General features: G+C 55.7%; 1 protein-coding gene across 1 annotated transcript in view; it reads right to left on the reverse strand.

The window, feature by feature from the left end:
* Positions 1–15,666, reverse strand: part of POU2F2 (POU class 2 homeobox 2) — a 74,885-nt gene that overhangs the window by 51,618 nt on the left and 7,601 nt on the right. Inside the window, exon 2 of the mRNA XM_081032426.1 lies at positions 7,179–7,239. The gene's annotated coding sequence lies outside the window, so the exon portion shown is untranslated. The remainder of the gene's footprint in view (positions 1–7,178; positions 7,240–15,666) is intronic.

The following is a 15,666-nucleotide window of genomic DNA, read 5'->3' on the forward strand; positions in this document are numbered from 1 at the left end:
TCAGGCAGATGGGGCCCTTTGAAGGCATGAGAAGGATGGACCTCTGGGAGGAGGGCAGGGGTCACCTGGGGGGCTGGGGAGACACAGTCCTGAGCCCATGGGGCAGGGGAAGGCCTGACAGGTAAGCTAGGGTGAGTGGATGCCAGGAAGAGCGGGGCAGCCCCCCTGCTGCCCACCCACAGAGCGCATGGCTGCCCCGTCCTTGGCGCTTTGTGGGCAGAGCTGCCTGGACTCACTCCAGAGCCTGGCCTGCACACGTGGGGGTGCTGAGGCTTCGGACAGGAAGTTCCAGGGGAGGGCTGTGCTGTGAGTCGCCATACGTGGAGGGCATGCGTGTGTCCCCTGTGTGCCTGGGTGTCTGTGTGCCTTTGAGTCCTGCTGTGGGACTCTGGCACTGTGTGTCTCGAGTGTCTCAGACACTGAGTCATGTCTCTGTGACCACCAGCCTGTGGGTGTGTCCCAGGGCACTCGGAGGCTCGGTGTGTACTTCCATGAGTGGGTCCCCCACTCTGGTTGTCCCCAAACATCTGAATGAAGACCTGTGTGTACCCCAGGGTAGTGAGGACATACCCCTGGGAGCAGTGACCCCGTCCCCAGGTATGTGGTAGCTGCGTGTTCTTGCGTTTCAGGAAATCTGTGTGTTGGCGTGTGCAAGCCTGCACCAGTGTGTCTGAGCGTGGATATTTCTGTAAGTGTCGGGACCGGGCCGAGTCCCCATGTGTCCGTGTGTGTGGATTCTGTGCCCGGGTCAGTGGGCAGCTGGAGGTGTGGTGGTGTCTGCACAATCAGAGGCCCTTTCTCTACGAGTGTCAGGGACCCCGAGTGCTTTCTGTGTGTCTACGTGACTCCCCTTCTCCGCGTGTGCCGGTGGGTGAGTGGGTCTTGACGAGTGGGTTGGAAGCTCTGGGTGTGTCCCCATGTGTGTCATGGTGACTCAGTGCCCATGATGGTGTTTGGAGTGCGGTCTCTGAGTGGGGAAGGGTTCAAGGCAGAAGAGGCTGCCACTGCGATGCTGGCTAGCCCGTTTCATGGCTACGTCGCCTCCCCATCCGCATTTAAGGGCCGGCCTGCCTTTTCCATTCCCTGCCAGAGACCCAGACCCCTACCAGGACAGGCCCAGGGCCCTCCGCCTCCCCCCTTGGACGCCTGGACCTCTGCTCCTCAGCACCCCCTGCTTTGGCAGAGGCCACCTCAACTCCACTAAGCGACCTCCGTCCCTCCCAACCCCCCCAGCGCCACCCGCTCCCCCCGCCCTCCCCCCACCACAAGTCCAGTCCAACCCAGACAAAAGCAATTACTCCTGAGGTAGGATGTGAGTGTGGGTGTTAGAAACAGAAAAAAGGGGGAAGGGAGGGGGAGCGAGAGAGACACACGCAGAGGCAGGGATGGACAGCCAGAGACCTGGAGAGACGAGGGATGGGGAAGAGACCTACAGAGAGTGTGAGAGACGCAGGAGAGAGACAGAAGATGAAAGAGACCAGAAGAGACAGGCACAGACCCAGGAGGCAAAGGCGGAGAAAGAAAAGCAGAGGAAGGCAAAAGGGAGGACCAGATTAAGAGACACAGACGCAGAGACCAGAGAGATAGAAAGAGATACAGGGGAGAGCGGGAACACGACAGAGCTGAAAACCCAGTGGTGGAGCCACGCAGAGAAGGCGCAGATAAAGAGAATGCGAGCCAGAGCCTGGGAGAAGTAGAAAACAGGAGGGGTGGGAGTAGAAAGGGAAGGAGGAAGGGAGAGAGGGAGGGACAGAGAGGGGCATGGATGGGGAGAAAACAGGAGCAATACACAGAGAGGAACGGAAAGACTGAGTGAGAAAGAGGTGAGGTCAAGAGACAGAGAGACGAGAGACAGAGAGAGACAGGGAAAGTGAGAGACGGCTGGTGAGAAGGGCCTGAGAGACACGCAGCTATAGGTGGAGGGAACTTGATAAGCAGGAGAGTCAAAGACAGCAAACCTAGAGAGGGACTGAAGGGGCACTGAGTCCAGAGTTCTCTCTCTCTCTCATGCACACACACACCAGTGCACACATACACACCGCTTTCTCCCCCCTACCCCATAACCAAGTCAGGGATGCCCAAGCCCTTCCCAGGCAGGGAGGGGACCAAATAGACAGACAGGGGAGGTGCTGGGCAGCAGCAGGGAGGGCCGGAGCACACTGGGCAGCTGGGAGCAGTGCACCCTCCTCCCACACTCCCTGCACCCTCTCCGTCCACATACACGCCACACACTAGGGCCTCGGCCACGTTCCTTATACTGCCCAGCACAGCAGCCTGGTGAAGGGTGCGGCCCCCGGACACCATCCTTCCTGCCCCTCAGTCAGGTCCACCTTCCTCGGAGCAGCTCTTTCTGGTTGCCCTCTACCACCCCAAACCTGGGGGCTTCTATCTCTCAACAGCTGGCTCCCACGCAGACACACTCACACGGCTCTCTGCTTCTTTCTGGGTGTCTCTGAGTCTCCTCCTGTGCTCTCCCCGCGGGCTTTTTGCTATCTCTGTCTCTTTTGTCTGCTCAGCTCAGTTGCTCTTTCTCTCCAGGCATTCTCTGTCGTGGGGTGCTCTCTGCGTCTCCCTGAGTCTCTCACTCCCACTCTACCCTGCTTGGTGTACTTCCGGACTCTCCTTTCTCAGATGACCTCTCTGGCCTTCCTGTCCACACATGCCCCCCGCCCCCAGCAGGGCAGATGGCTGTGCCCGGCCTCAGAAGCCACCCTGGGGTAGTCACTTCCTTTCTTGCTTTCCCCTCCAGCACGCTTTTCCCTTCTCTCTTCCTCACCCCCTTCCACCCCCACCAGGCCCACAAATCCGTTCAGCTCTCTCTGGAGGCAGAAAGCTGGATATGGACCCATACACACCTTCCACGCAAGACTGGAAACAGATCCTGACTCAGAGCAAGGAGGCAAGGAGGGTAGAAGGGAGAGACCAAGGCACAGATGAAGAACAAGCAAAGGAAAAGAGAAGAGGCGGCATGAAGCCCTGGGCAAGGCAAAGGAGAGGAGGGAAACCAGAGGCAGAGGCCAGCGGGGCAGTGGGAGCCTGGCAGCCTGACGATGCCGGGCGTGGGGTGAGGGCATTGTACCCAGGGCCCGTGGGCTTGGACTCCTGGCCTGCCCTCTGTCTATCAGTGCCCTCTACATGGACCAAGTAACTGTCCTCGGCCCCTGAGGCTCCATGCTTGCCAGGAGAGTGGGCAGGCACTTCGGCCTTTATTTACTGTGGGGCTGTCAGGGATCCCAGGGACCCATCGGTCTCCGAAGCTGCTACGAGATATGAGCCTCTGTTCCCTTCTCCACCTCTGTAACTCCCCACCCCATGGCTGACAGACACTCCCGGGTCCAGGGTGGGTGACAGCTGTCTCCACCCACCCAGGGACAGCAAAGGCAGCCAAAGGATCCAGTAATCTCTCGCCACCTCGCAGCACTCCACGCCGGCAACAGCCCCTCGCATCCCGATTCCACACTGAGAAGTGCCACTGCCTGCAGCCTGGCCACCACGCCTGCAGCAGCACAGCCCAGCCCGAAGCCCCACACAGCTCCACCTCATGGACCATCCCTATGGGGCCCGCCCCACAGCCACCCCCACACTGCAGCTCCAGCCCCTGCCTCATCCCCCAGCCACATCTGTAAGAGCACACGCCCTATTCGTGTTGCTAAAGCCCAGACTGAGGCGCAACCCAAGGGTGGCTCACAGCCTGCGGTTCTCGGCCAGTCCCTGACCCCACCTACTGGCTTCTGGGTTTTTGTCTGCAGAACACTTGCACTGCCTTGCAGACCAATCCTGGGGCACCCCACGACACACCCACCCTCTCCACCGAGGGAGGACGTGCCCACCTAGTAGCTCAATGTCCCTTCTCCTTGTGTAGCCCTGGGTTCTGTCCAAATCACCTCACCAGACCCAGCAATGGAAGCCTGTCACCCACAGCTAAGCTCCTGCTTCCGAAGCACCCCAGATCCCTCGGGGTGTGTGGCACCTGGGCACCCTCTGGTGCTACGTCTGAGTCACCTGTGACCCAGGGCCTGGTCCACAGCGAAGGCTACCAAGTCTTTTTGTGGAAGGACAAAAGGACAGAAGGGAGGGTGAGATGAGGTGGGGGCACAGCCCATTCCTGCCCAGCACTGGGGGCCTCAGATGCCCAGTGGGTAGCAGCTGGCCACGCCACGGTCCCCAGTGTGACCTCTTCATGTGAACTTACTCCGTGGCTTCTCGTAACCCTTCAGGAGCTCCCCTTACCACTTTCTCCTCCCAAAGACTGCCAAAGCCCCCCAGGTGGGTCTATGAAACCCCACTCTCCGGACCCAGCACCTGGCAGAGCCAACAGTTCGGGGTAGTAGCATTTGTGCCCATCTCCCCACCTCCCACAAAGGTCACTTCCCCTCTCTATCACCAGACTGAGGCACACAGGAAACCCCAGGAAATGTTGGCTGTAGGAATAAATGGGTGGATATGGGTCTATGTGTCTGTGTGCTCACTTATTCATTCAACAAATCCCTACTGCACATTTACACTGTGCCAGGGGCTGGGTGTGCGTGTGTTAGACAAATAGAGAAGTACCCCGCCATGAAGTTTATGGGGAGACACTACACATATGATCAGATATGATAACAGCGCTCAGGAAGGAAGAATAGGGGGCAATCCAGCCAGATGGGGGGACTCAGGGAGCCTTAAATAGAGATCTGAGGGAGGCAGAGGAGGGAACCCAACCAAGAGGGGGAGAAGGGTCTGGCCAGGGTGGGAGGAAAGCCAGAGGAAGGGCCAGAGGGAGTGAAGGGAGGCATGTGGACCAGAGGCCGACCCAGCACCTCCAGGGTTGGGAAGGGTCTCGTTCACCCTGGGGTTCCAGGCTCCAGCTCCAATCAGGACTCTGAGAAGGCCTGCTCCATTCATGTTTGGGAAATCACTCACCTTCCAAAAGAGGGGTGGGGCGATGTTTGTTGTAGTTATAACAAAATTAGAGACCTAGAAGAGTGCGACCGCCTTCAAGCATGTCTGCCTGTGAGGATGAACTTGAACCACTCAGATATTTTGGCAATAGCCTTCAAGGCCAGTTTACAGATTCTATCAGCCAAACAGGTCTCTGTTGTAGATTTGTCTCTAGTTTCTATCAAAAAAGCAACAAGTTACCCCAGTATTACCCAACCCCTTCGTTGATAAATTTACCAAAGTTGGAGCCAAGGAAAACTTCAGGTGTTCTGCCGAATCAAATTTCCTCCCACAGCACAATGACTGGCCTCCCTGAGGACATTCCAAAACCTGGGGTGGGTTTTGATGAGCTGGAAGAATGAGAGCTTGAAGTTCAGGCAGACCCCAGTTCAAACTCTGCCTGTACCACTTACTTGCTCAGCCACCCCTCTCTGTGCCTCAGTTTCCTTCTTTTGTAACAGGTGACTAACCTCCACTTTACAGGGCTGCAGTGAGGGTTAAATGCAAAATGCCCAGAACAGGCCCTGGCACATAAGTGGCCCCTAACAGCTGTCAGTTTCCTCATTAGGATGTAACAGCTCTCTGGCTCATGTTCCCAAATCTGTCCTGTGTGTCTATGAAAACTTGGATACTGAACAAACATTGGTGTGAACACAAAGAACTAAAATCTTAGACCTGACTGCAACCTCCACCAACTCTGAAGCATGGTTCCTTTTCATCGCCTCTGTTACTTTAGCCCAACTTTCAGGCATCCCTCAAAACCAGCCTCTAGCCCCCAAACGAATTCTACAACCTGGAAGCTCCTGGATCCTCTTTTCAACGTCAAGAGCATCAGAGACGAGCATTCCTGGGAAAGCTCCAATTCCGGTTCCCTGGAGAAAGCATGCGTCCTGTCCCCAGACCCTGACATTCTTACTAGTTACAAGGGGCCCATGGATGTGTCTCAGGGAGGCTGTGAACATCCTGAGGTTGGAGCACAGTTGGGCATACAAGGATGTGTTTTCCTGTGAGAAAGTCTATCCTCAGAGTTGTGAAACTAGAAATCTGTGGGCCAAAGGCTTCCTGAAACGTGTGGTTTGGACCACACGGGGATGTTTGAAACTGCATTAGTTGCCAACACTTAAAAATTGGGAGATTTCACATAAAAATCTGGATTTCTGGCTTCTTTTGAAAAAGGCAAATGGGGGGCCTTGTCCCCCTGCATGTCTGCATGGGGACAGTCAGTGAAGCTGAAAAGCAGCCCCTCCCTACGCCTTTTCCAGTCCACCAGGGCCCCTACCACGCCAGCTTGCAAACCCGGGACTAGTTTCATCTCTTCTTTGAGTGAGTCTGTGACACCTGGCGCAGCCAGGACCCCTGGGTAGGTGGCCTATGAGGGCAACCAGAGGCCTCCCCCGGGTCCTGAGGCCAGCAGGTTAATCTGCTCTGGTTGGAACTGGGATGACAGCATGGGTGTCCCATGCCACAGGCCCTGCCCCCACCCAGATGCTCACTGCTGGGGCCTCACCAAACTGAGTGGAGCAAACACCAGAGCAGATGCCCAGAGCCCCTGCTTCCCGAGAGGCCGAGTGGCTGGAGAACCCCTGCCTCTGGGGGTCTCACTGGGCTCCAGGGAAGGGCCTCGCCAACCCTCGCTTGTTCAAGGGAGCTTCCAGCTGTATCCCGAGCTCCCGTTTCCCGAGGCTACATGCCTTCATGGAGTAACTTCCTTCTCTCATCCTCACATCCTGGGTGGTGGGTACTGTTACTACCCTACTTTGACAGAAGGGGAAAGTGCGGATCACACAGCTGGCACGAGTCCAGAGCTGAAACTGGAATGACCTCACTGGGCTTCCAACCTCAGGGCAGCACTTCCGGTGGCTTCTGTTATTACCACCTACTACCTTTTACAGATGAGGGCTGGAGGCTCTGACGGTCCCCAGTTACTTGCAGTTAGGAAGGGAAAGAAAAGAGACTGAACCCCAGTGTGATGTCAGCCACCAGGTTACCCCCTCTCTCTCTTACTGAGCCCCAACACTCAGTAGAAACCCCCAAGGTCACCAAGGCCCAGAACCACTGGTTTGGCCAGAAACCCACAGGACACACAGAGGATGAAAACACAAATCAATCAGACGAACCTCATGGTAGGCAAGAGGCAGGAAGGCAGGACAGCACCCCCCAGGGTGGGGCAGGGGAGAAGATGGGAAAGCAGAGACTTCCGAGAGGAAACGGGACCCAGAGCACAGCAACTAGCAAAGCTCTGGGCCCATGGCCCTTACCTCTTGAGCAGACACAGCGAAGCTAATACATTCAGGCCACCAACCCGGTCCAGTCGAGAACCTGGAGAGAGAGCAGAAGGTCATCAGCATCCGGGGGAATTTGTGAAGTGTCCCCGCCCCATGCAGGATGAGGCACTCCTCGAGTGGAGGGACTCTGCTCCTGTCACACCATCAGGGGCCACAAGTTGGTGAACGTGGACTCAGGTCCTGCCAGCCGCTTGCTGCCTTCAGTAGTCATTGCTGGGCTCTGGGCCTCAGGGTTCCCATGTCGTAAATGGGCCTACTGCGGCCTGTCCTTGTGGAACATCTATTTTTCCCATCAGACTGGAAGCTCCTTAAAGGGCGGGGACTGTGTCTTCCAGTTTCAGCCTTTGGCAGAGGGGCCAGCAAAGGCAGGATTGGTACACGGTGGGTGATTGAGTGGATGGATAAATGGATAAAAGAATTAATTAACAAACTGTGTGTCGCAAAGGAATTCCAGGAGGATCAAATGAGAAAGAAATCTAAGGGTTACTCATCATTAGGTGCCAGTGTGCTATGGGGAGATGAAAATAAAAGTCATACTGATGTTTCTGTCTTGTATATCCGTTCCTTCATTTATTCATGGGGTTAATCAGCAAATACTGAGGCTTGCCTGAGCTGGGCTCTGGACCAAGTGTGAAGGGTTCAGAGATGGATTAGACAAGGTCTCTGCCCTGTCCGCTGGGGGCTCGTAGGCACGCTGGGGAGACCAAATAGAGCCGATGCCAACATGTGGGAGTAGGCAGAGGGTGCTGTGGGAATCCCAGGGGAGGTCAGGAAAGACGTAGGGAGGACACAAGCCCTGAGCCCAGCCTGGCAGACAAATCAAATTCAGTCGGGCAGAGGGGAGAATGGGAGGAAAGAGACCGTGGGGCCTTTGCCTGCCCCGGGCTCAGAGAGAGAAGTGGGAAGAAGGAGGCTGCAGAGACAGCAGGGGCTGACCCATTAGGGCCTGGTCAAACCGGCTGAGGGCAGGGACACGACCCAGTTTGTCTTTGCAAAGGTCCCACTGCACACTGTGTAGCAGACGGAGAGGACAGAGGGGCAGACAGGACATGTGGAGAGCCGTCCCCACAAACCCCACAAAGTGTCTGCTGAGCCTCTCCACAGCCCCGCAAGAAGGCAGAGGAATGGCTGGCATCGTCCCCACTTTGCAGACATGGCAGGCGAGGCGACGTGACTTCCCCGGGATGCCGTACACCTCAGTGAGGCGCAGAGCAGGTGAAGAGAGCTCCGGCCTGTGTGTCTCCTCCTGAAACCCAGTTTCCTGCCTCCTGGGAATGTAGTCTTCTTGGGAAAGCTGCCTGAACCCACACAAAGACCACCCTTGCCCCTGCTTGCTGTGGGCATTCAGAGAAGGGGAGAGGACCGCAGGTGAGGGCCAGACTTCCCAGAGGAGACAGGATTGCAGGGATACCTTGCCACCAGACAGTGAGCAACGTCGGAAGCTGTGGCTCAGAGAGGGTGCGCCCTGTGGGTCAGGACACAAAGCCAGAAAGCTGACAGCTGTGTGGCCCTGGGGGTGTACTCCTGGGATGGGAAGTCCGAGGGGGCGGGCAGGACCACCAGGGACCTTGACGTTTGGCAGAGCACTTTTCTATCTCACAGCAAATCTGGAGGCACAGATGAGGCCCAGGACCAGCCAACGACACAAGGAATTAGTGGAGGCAGGACTGGGGTTCAGGAAGAGAAAAGAGAAAGAGTAAAAGACAGACTGAGACAGCGGAGACCGATGAACAAACGGATGGCCAGACAGACAGGAAAGAGAAGAGATGGGAAGACACAGATGGACAGACAGGAGTGGAGGGAACCACAGGCAGAGAGAAGCCCAAATGGGAAAGGATAAAGGGGGGTAATAGGAATAAGGGGTTCACCCAATTCCACCCCCAAGTGTCCTCTCTCTACCTGGGCCTCCGTCTTCAGGGGCAGAAGGGGACCAGGACCCCTGGTTCCTGGGGGGAGGGAGGAGCTGGGGTTCTCCCCCCTCAGGGGCTGCTCCCCCCCACCCCCGCCCCAGAGCTAATCAGCGGCTGTCATCTCCACGGTGAGGTCTTGGTTAAGGAGATTTAGGGCCGGGATCAATAGGAAATTTAAAAATCGATGCAGCGCGCAGGGCAAAATCGATGGCGTTTAATCGCCTTGCCGATTCCCAGTCAAAACAATTAGCCGCGCCGGGTGTTGAACACGGTGGCAACACGGCATTAACCGTCAATATTGGTGTAAGTGATGGCAGAGTGGAGGGGGAATCCCCGGGTCCTCGGAGGGGCCAGGAGTCAAACAGGCCTTCGGGCTGAGGTCTTCCCCCAGGCAGCACCCATGCTGGGGCTCACCTCCAGCAGGGCCCCCCACTAGTCTACCCTCTACTCCCCGCTGCTGCGATGTCTGCAGGCAGCACCCCACACCCTTCTGCCTCCAGTTCTCCTCGTCGTCCCATCTCCCGGCCCCGTGGCCCCCATATAATCTCTGACAGACCCCTTTCCCAAGTAGGTAACTTCTCCCACGGGAGAGACCGCCCTGTGGGAGCTGGGGGGCGTCTTTCCAGCAGTGCCTGCAGATGCAGGAGATGCAAGTGTTTAGAAGATGCCTTCTCCCCATTTCACAGATGGGGACTCTGAGGGACAGAAAGGGGAAGCAGCTGGCCCACCGTGACGCGACTCAAGAAGAGGAGGAGCCAGGACTCGAACCCTGGTTTCTCTGACTCCAAGGTCCGTGTTCCTTGCAGCTGCACCACAGACAAGGAGAAGATCCACCAGATATACTCGCTGGAGGAGGAAAGAAAGCTCAGTATTTGATCCTGGCCCCTCAGCTCTCCTCACTACAACGGTTTGTGTGTCCTGGGGTCGGTCTGCCACCCGCCTGCCAGACTGTGGGCTCCTGGAGGGTAAGCTGGGGTCTGGCTTCTCTGGGGGTCGTCGGCATCACCCAGCACAGGGTATGGCCCTGGGAAAGGCCTGAGGATCAGTGCTCCTTGGGCCCACAGACACAGACTGCCCACATACACCTCCATTGTGGGACAGATGGACCGAGTGACTGGCCTCCACAAACACACTTGTTCAGAGATGCTCAGCAGAGTGGCCCTTAGTGAGAGCAACCAACGACGTTTCCTGAGCTCTAGGGGTGGTCAGTCCCTCTGTGGGTGTGATCTCGCAGAATCCTCACAACTGTTTGGCGAGCATCATTCCCATGATACAGACGAGGAAATGGAGGCTCAGAGAGGTGAAATCACTTGCCCAAGGTCACACAGCCAAGAGGGGCAGCTCCGTCTGAGCAGACTCTGAGGGACTGGGATGCAGAGCAAATAAAATCTAATGATCGCAAGCAAGAGAGCGGGACGCAAGGAGGGGAACAGGAACCTGGCACCTCGATGGAGGGCCCGAAGGGGACCCCACAGAGCTGGGGGTCCAGGGAGCAAGGCAGGGGCAGAACCGGAGATGGCGCTCTGGTCTCCTGACCTGGCAGGACCAGGACAGGAGATGGTGACGCCAAGGCTGGCTCTCACCTGCTTTGAACTTGCTGAAGGGCTCCTGGTTCTGTGGTGGGGAGGGCAGAGGCTTCCTGGGCCACCTGCTCCCTGGCGCAGAAGAGCAGGCAGGGGTGGAGGGGGTGTTGTTTGCAGGGGAGGAGGCCCGTGAGATGAGCCAGGGATTGATCTGACAAGGTCCTAATCAAATGGTCAATATCACTGACCTGACCACTTAACCTATTGATAAGCTGGCAAAGATGGAGCAGGCGGCGAGTGGGCTCAGGGAAGGAGGCAGTGAGAGGGCTGGGGGGGCCTCATGGGGCAGTGCTCAGGCCTGCAGCGTGCCTGCGCCTAGGGGCCTGGAAGAGGGTGGTCTCCTCAAGCACCCGCCTCCCCTCTGCCAGACCGCATGTCTTCTGTCTGAGGACTTCTCCCCAAGCCCCTCCCTCCATTCAGGGCCCCTCAGCCCCACCCGGAGTGAGGCTGGGAACCGTCCCCAGCACCCAGGCTACCCCAGGTGCCCCTGGATCATGCCTCAGCTTTTCACACATGTGAAGGACCTCTCTGAGCCTCAGTGTTCTCACCTGTCAACTGGGGATAATTATAAGGGGGAACACCACAAAACAACCTAAATGCCCTATGACTGCAGTCTGGTACAATAAATGATGATATAGCAGCCACATAAAGGACAGCGGAGGCTTAGAAAATATGCTCGAAATAAATTCATTGATATGGAAGCGATGGTAATAAGCCATTGCTAGGAAGGAAAAAAAACGCAGGTTAGAAACTGGCATGTAGCACAGGATCCCATTTTTATGTCACACACACACACACACACACACACACACACGTTTTTCCCCAAAGAAAAAAATTTAAAGCAGAAGTCAGAATTCTGAATTTGGCCCCAGGCATCTGAATTTCAAAACATTCTTCGGGTAAACTCATAGGCATATTCCTGTTTGGGAAAAAGCTATCCAGAAAGATAGACATTAAGAAGCTAATTTTTTTTTCATTTGACTGGATTATTATGGTGGCTTTTTTTCTCACCTTTCTTAATATTGGCATTTTCTACCTTTTCTACAACGAACAAGTGTCACAATAGTTAACGTGCAATTGCAAAAAGTGGGGCTAAGGAACCCCTGTCAGCAAGACAGTGGCTAGGCACTCGGGGGGCGCACAATAAGCCCCCTCCCTTCTCTGGCCCTCTTCCTTTTCCCAGCCAGCCTTGGCTTCTGTCCCCGCGTCTCAACCCAGCCGAGTCCAGTGCCCCGGGAACATGAATTAATCTGAAGTTTGCTGCTTACTCCTCTGGTTTCTCCTCAATGAGAGAGGGCAGGGTAGGACCAAGCCGAATTCTGTGCCCTGTCGCCTCTTCAGGGAACTGGCTGAGAGCTTACAGACAGGAGGAACAGCTGGAGGGGAAGCTGAGGCGCAGAGGGAGGGAAAGGATTTTCTCAAAGTCAAACAGCTAATTGTGATAGAACTGAGACCCACGCGGGGGTTCCTGGTTCGGGGTTGTGCCATCCCACCGCGGGGAGGGGAAAACTGCAACAGCAAGTGTGCATGCAGGCCAGAGGACTAGAGAGAGAATACATGCTTCTATGGGGCAGGAGGACATGGTGGTGCATAAGCGGGTCTGCTGCCGCCTATGCTGTATGACCCTGGGCAAGTCACTTCACCTCTCTGAGCCTCAGTTTGCTCAAACACAAAAGTGGGGTGATAATAACACCTGTCTCACAGTGCTGGTATAAGGGGTCAACAAGACCATGCTTATAACCAACTTAGCAGAGGACCTGAAAGGGGCAAGTGAGTAGCGGAAATGATAATCAGATTATCAGCCACAAATGGGTATGTGAGTAGGAAGTGAGGGGGATTGGAGGGAACACAGTGGGAGGAGAAGGGACAGGGTACGATTGTTCACCCAATCTGTCCTTGGGTGAACAAATGCAATGAAGCTATCTGGTTAAATATGTTATTCATTCGCTCATTCATTCATTCAGTAAGCGTTTCCTAAGGCCAATTCCAGGCCAGACCTTATGTAGGCCCTACAGTCCAGATATGAAGACCGGAGGTTCCCACCGGGCTCGTAAAGGGCAGTTTGGGATGGCCTGGGCTGGGATGGCTCTCATCTGAGAGCTGCTGCCTCAGGGCCTCCACACTGTCCCTTGGGGCTTCTGCTGACAAGGGCACGAGCCCCACGGCCTGACGGGGGTGGTACTGCAGGTATGCGCGTGTGCGAACACACATTGGAACAGTCAGCTCCGGGCAGATGGGTTATGTTCCCTTTGTGACTCACAGCACCGCATCCCGGGCCTGACACTCTGGGGACATGCCATGCTCAGGCTTTTTCCCTCCATTTCTCTTTAATGAAAAAAAAAAAAAAAAGTTCAAAGCGTCCAGCCCCTTGCCTAACACCTGGCAGGTACTCAATAAATAGCAGTTATTTTTAGCATCATCATCTCACTTCCCCACTCACATCACTCTTCATCCCCACAAAAATCCTTATTTTGCCAAGGAGGAAAGTTGAGGCTTAAAAGGAGTGATGTGATTTGCTCCCCGCCACGTGGCCAGGACGGGACTCCAAGCCGGTATGTGTGACTCCACAGACTGGGGTCTCCCCTTCCTCATGGCCGGGGGGGAAGGACGAGGAAGGACAACAGTAGGGGGTGAGGAGATGAGATGATGGGGGGCAAGGAGGAGCTGACTGGGGTGAGGCAAGCATTGTTAGAGAGATAGAGGGAAGCGTACAGCCCCAGGATGACGCTTTTGGAGTCCGGCTGTTTCGAGGCTCAGGCAGGAGGTGTCTGACTTGCCGACACCCCTACCCCACTGGGAGGTGCAGCCTCCTGGAAGGTGAGCTCCCTCCACCCTTGTTCGGTGCAGCAGATGCCCAGCTTCACCATTATAATGGGTAACGAGGACGACAGGGGACCTGGAAGCTCCTGTTCACCTGACACAGACCCAATAAGCACTTCCTTACTGTGTGCTGAGCACATTCTAGCAGGGATAGAGCCACGCATAAGAAAGTCCCTGGCTTCACGGCTCTGACCTTCCAGTGGAGGAAGAGATGCACTAGACAAGAATATATACTTAAGAGCTAAGATGACAAATAGACCAGGTGAAGGAGTAGGTTATAAGATGTTACTTTAGACTGAGAGTTCCGGAAAGGCCCTTTGGGAAAGGTAGGTTTTAAGTAGCAAGCCCAAATGAAGTATGGGAGTAAGAGCTTTCCTGGCAAAGGAAACAGCAGGTGCAAAGGCCCTGAGGCAGGAACAAGGTTGGTGTGTTTGAGGATGAGCAAGAAGGCCAGAGTAGCCTGAGCTTTTAGAGGCAGGAAGAAAAGAGTAGAAGTTGAACAGGCGGGTGGGCGCCAGCTCATGTAAGGCTTCTCAGCTGAGTGTAATGGGGGAATTTCTTGCCGCAGCAGATGAGGGGTGCTTTCATCTTTAAAAACCAGGCTCCATCCCACTCCTTCCCCACACACCCTGTGGGGCCTTCTGACTCATTCATTCTCTAAGAATAAGCTCAAGAAGGCTTCAGTAAACCTTGCAATCCCTGACAGGGCTTTGTCAGCTTCGACTTCCCCAAACTAGGGACTCGTCTGAGGCAGGGAAGGGGCTGGCTCATCCGTGTGCCCTGGCACCCATCTCAGGCCTGGCCACAGGAGGCCTCAGAAAACAGTAGAACGTTGCTGGTCACTAAGGGGGACTAGAACACTTGACTTCCCAATCCCAGCAAATCTCCACGTGGGGGCAAGCTGTCGCCTGTTAGACTCTGCCCAGTGGCCAGAAGATGGGGCTGGGAGCAGGGGGAAGGCAGTGCCCCCTCCCCGGCCAGACCTTGTCCAGGGTCCCCAGAGTGAACGGGCAAGCCCCTCCCTCCAGGCCTCCCCCTCCTCTTCCTGCCCCCCCTCCACAACAGACTCTGAGGGGCCCCTGATTAGTGCCAGGCTCACAACCTGTCACGTCCCTCCTCCCGGCCCTTCCCGGACATGTCAAGCCTCTTCTCGCAGCCCTCTCTGCACACACCTACGGGTCCAGTGACATCCACACCTGCTCACAACTCCCTGCCTGTGCACAGGAAGGACCTCGGGGTAGAAAGTCCTCTGCCTCCCCTTTTCCTCTGGACCCTGCCCACCCTTCTCACGCCACCTCCTTGGTGAAGCCCCCTGGACTGTCCCAGGCAGCTCTGCCTCCCGCTAAACACAGCCCCAGATCTCTGGGCCCCAGCCGAGGGGACCCCACTTCCCACCAGAGGAGCTTCCTGGAGGGGCACTGAGGCAAAGCAGGGTGGGGGCAGAGGCATCTGTGCCCTGCACTATTTATGCCTGTGTGTCCTCCGTGAGTTTTGGGAGGGCTGTGTGTGCACATTTAGAATCTGTGTATTGTGTCTAATGCTCAGCTTAAATGTCACTTCCTCAGAGGTGTTACACCTGACCCACCAATCTAAATCAGGTTCTCCCATGATCCCCTCCCACGGCCCCTTGTTCCTTTCCTTCCCAGATGTTATCACGATTTAGAACTAACTATACACTGAGGTCCGATCAGCGCCCATCCTATTGGCTCAGATCTCTTGGAGGGCAAGGCCCAGGCCCGTCTGTAAATCACTGTTTCCCTGCTTCTAAGACGAGCCTGGCTCACACAGAGTTCAGTCCCTGTATAATGAGTAAATTCAGTCCGTGAACATTTTCCGACTTGAGCATTTACCCATTTTCATTTCGCTCTAAGTGGGGGATGCTCTGTGCTATCACTCAGGACGTGTCCTTTCTGGTCACCGTGTGTGGCTTCCCTGTGGGGCCTCTGAACGTGGCCTGTGTGCAACCATGGGCACGTGGGCTGGGTGCCACCATGTTCTAGTATCTGTGTTTGTAGGTTTTCTGTTGGAAGAAAATCTCCACCCGAGGAGCACCCTGGTGTTTTGGTATTTGTCGTGCCCTGTGAGTCTCAGTACCTACGTGTATGCGTGGACATCTGGACTTTCATACCTGTATGTGAGTCTCTACTC

The sequence above is a fragment of the Rhinolophus hipposideros genome, assembly GCF_964194185.1.
Source record: "Rhinolophus hipposideros genome assembly, chromosome: 21".
NCBI classification, from domain to species: Eukaryota; Metazoa; Chordata; class Mammalia; order Chiroptera; family Rhinolophidae; genus Rhinolophus; species Rhinolophus hipposideros.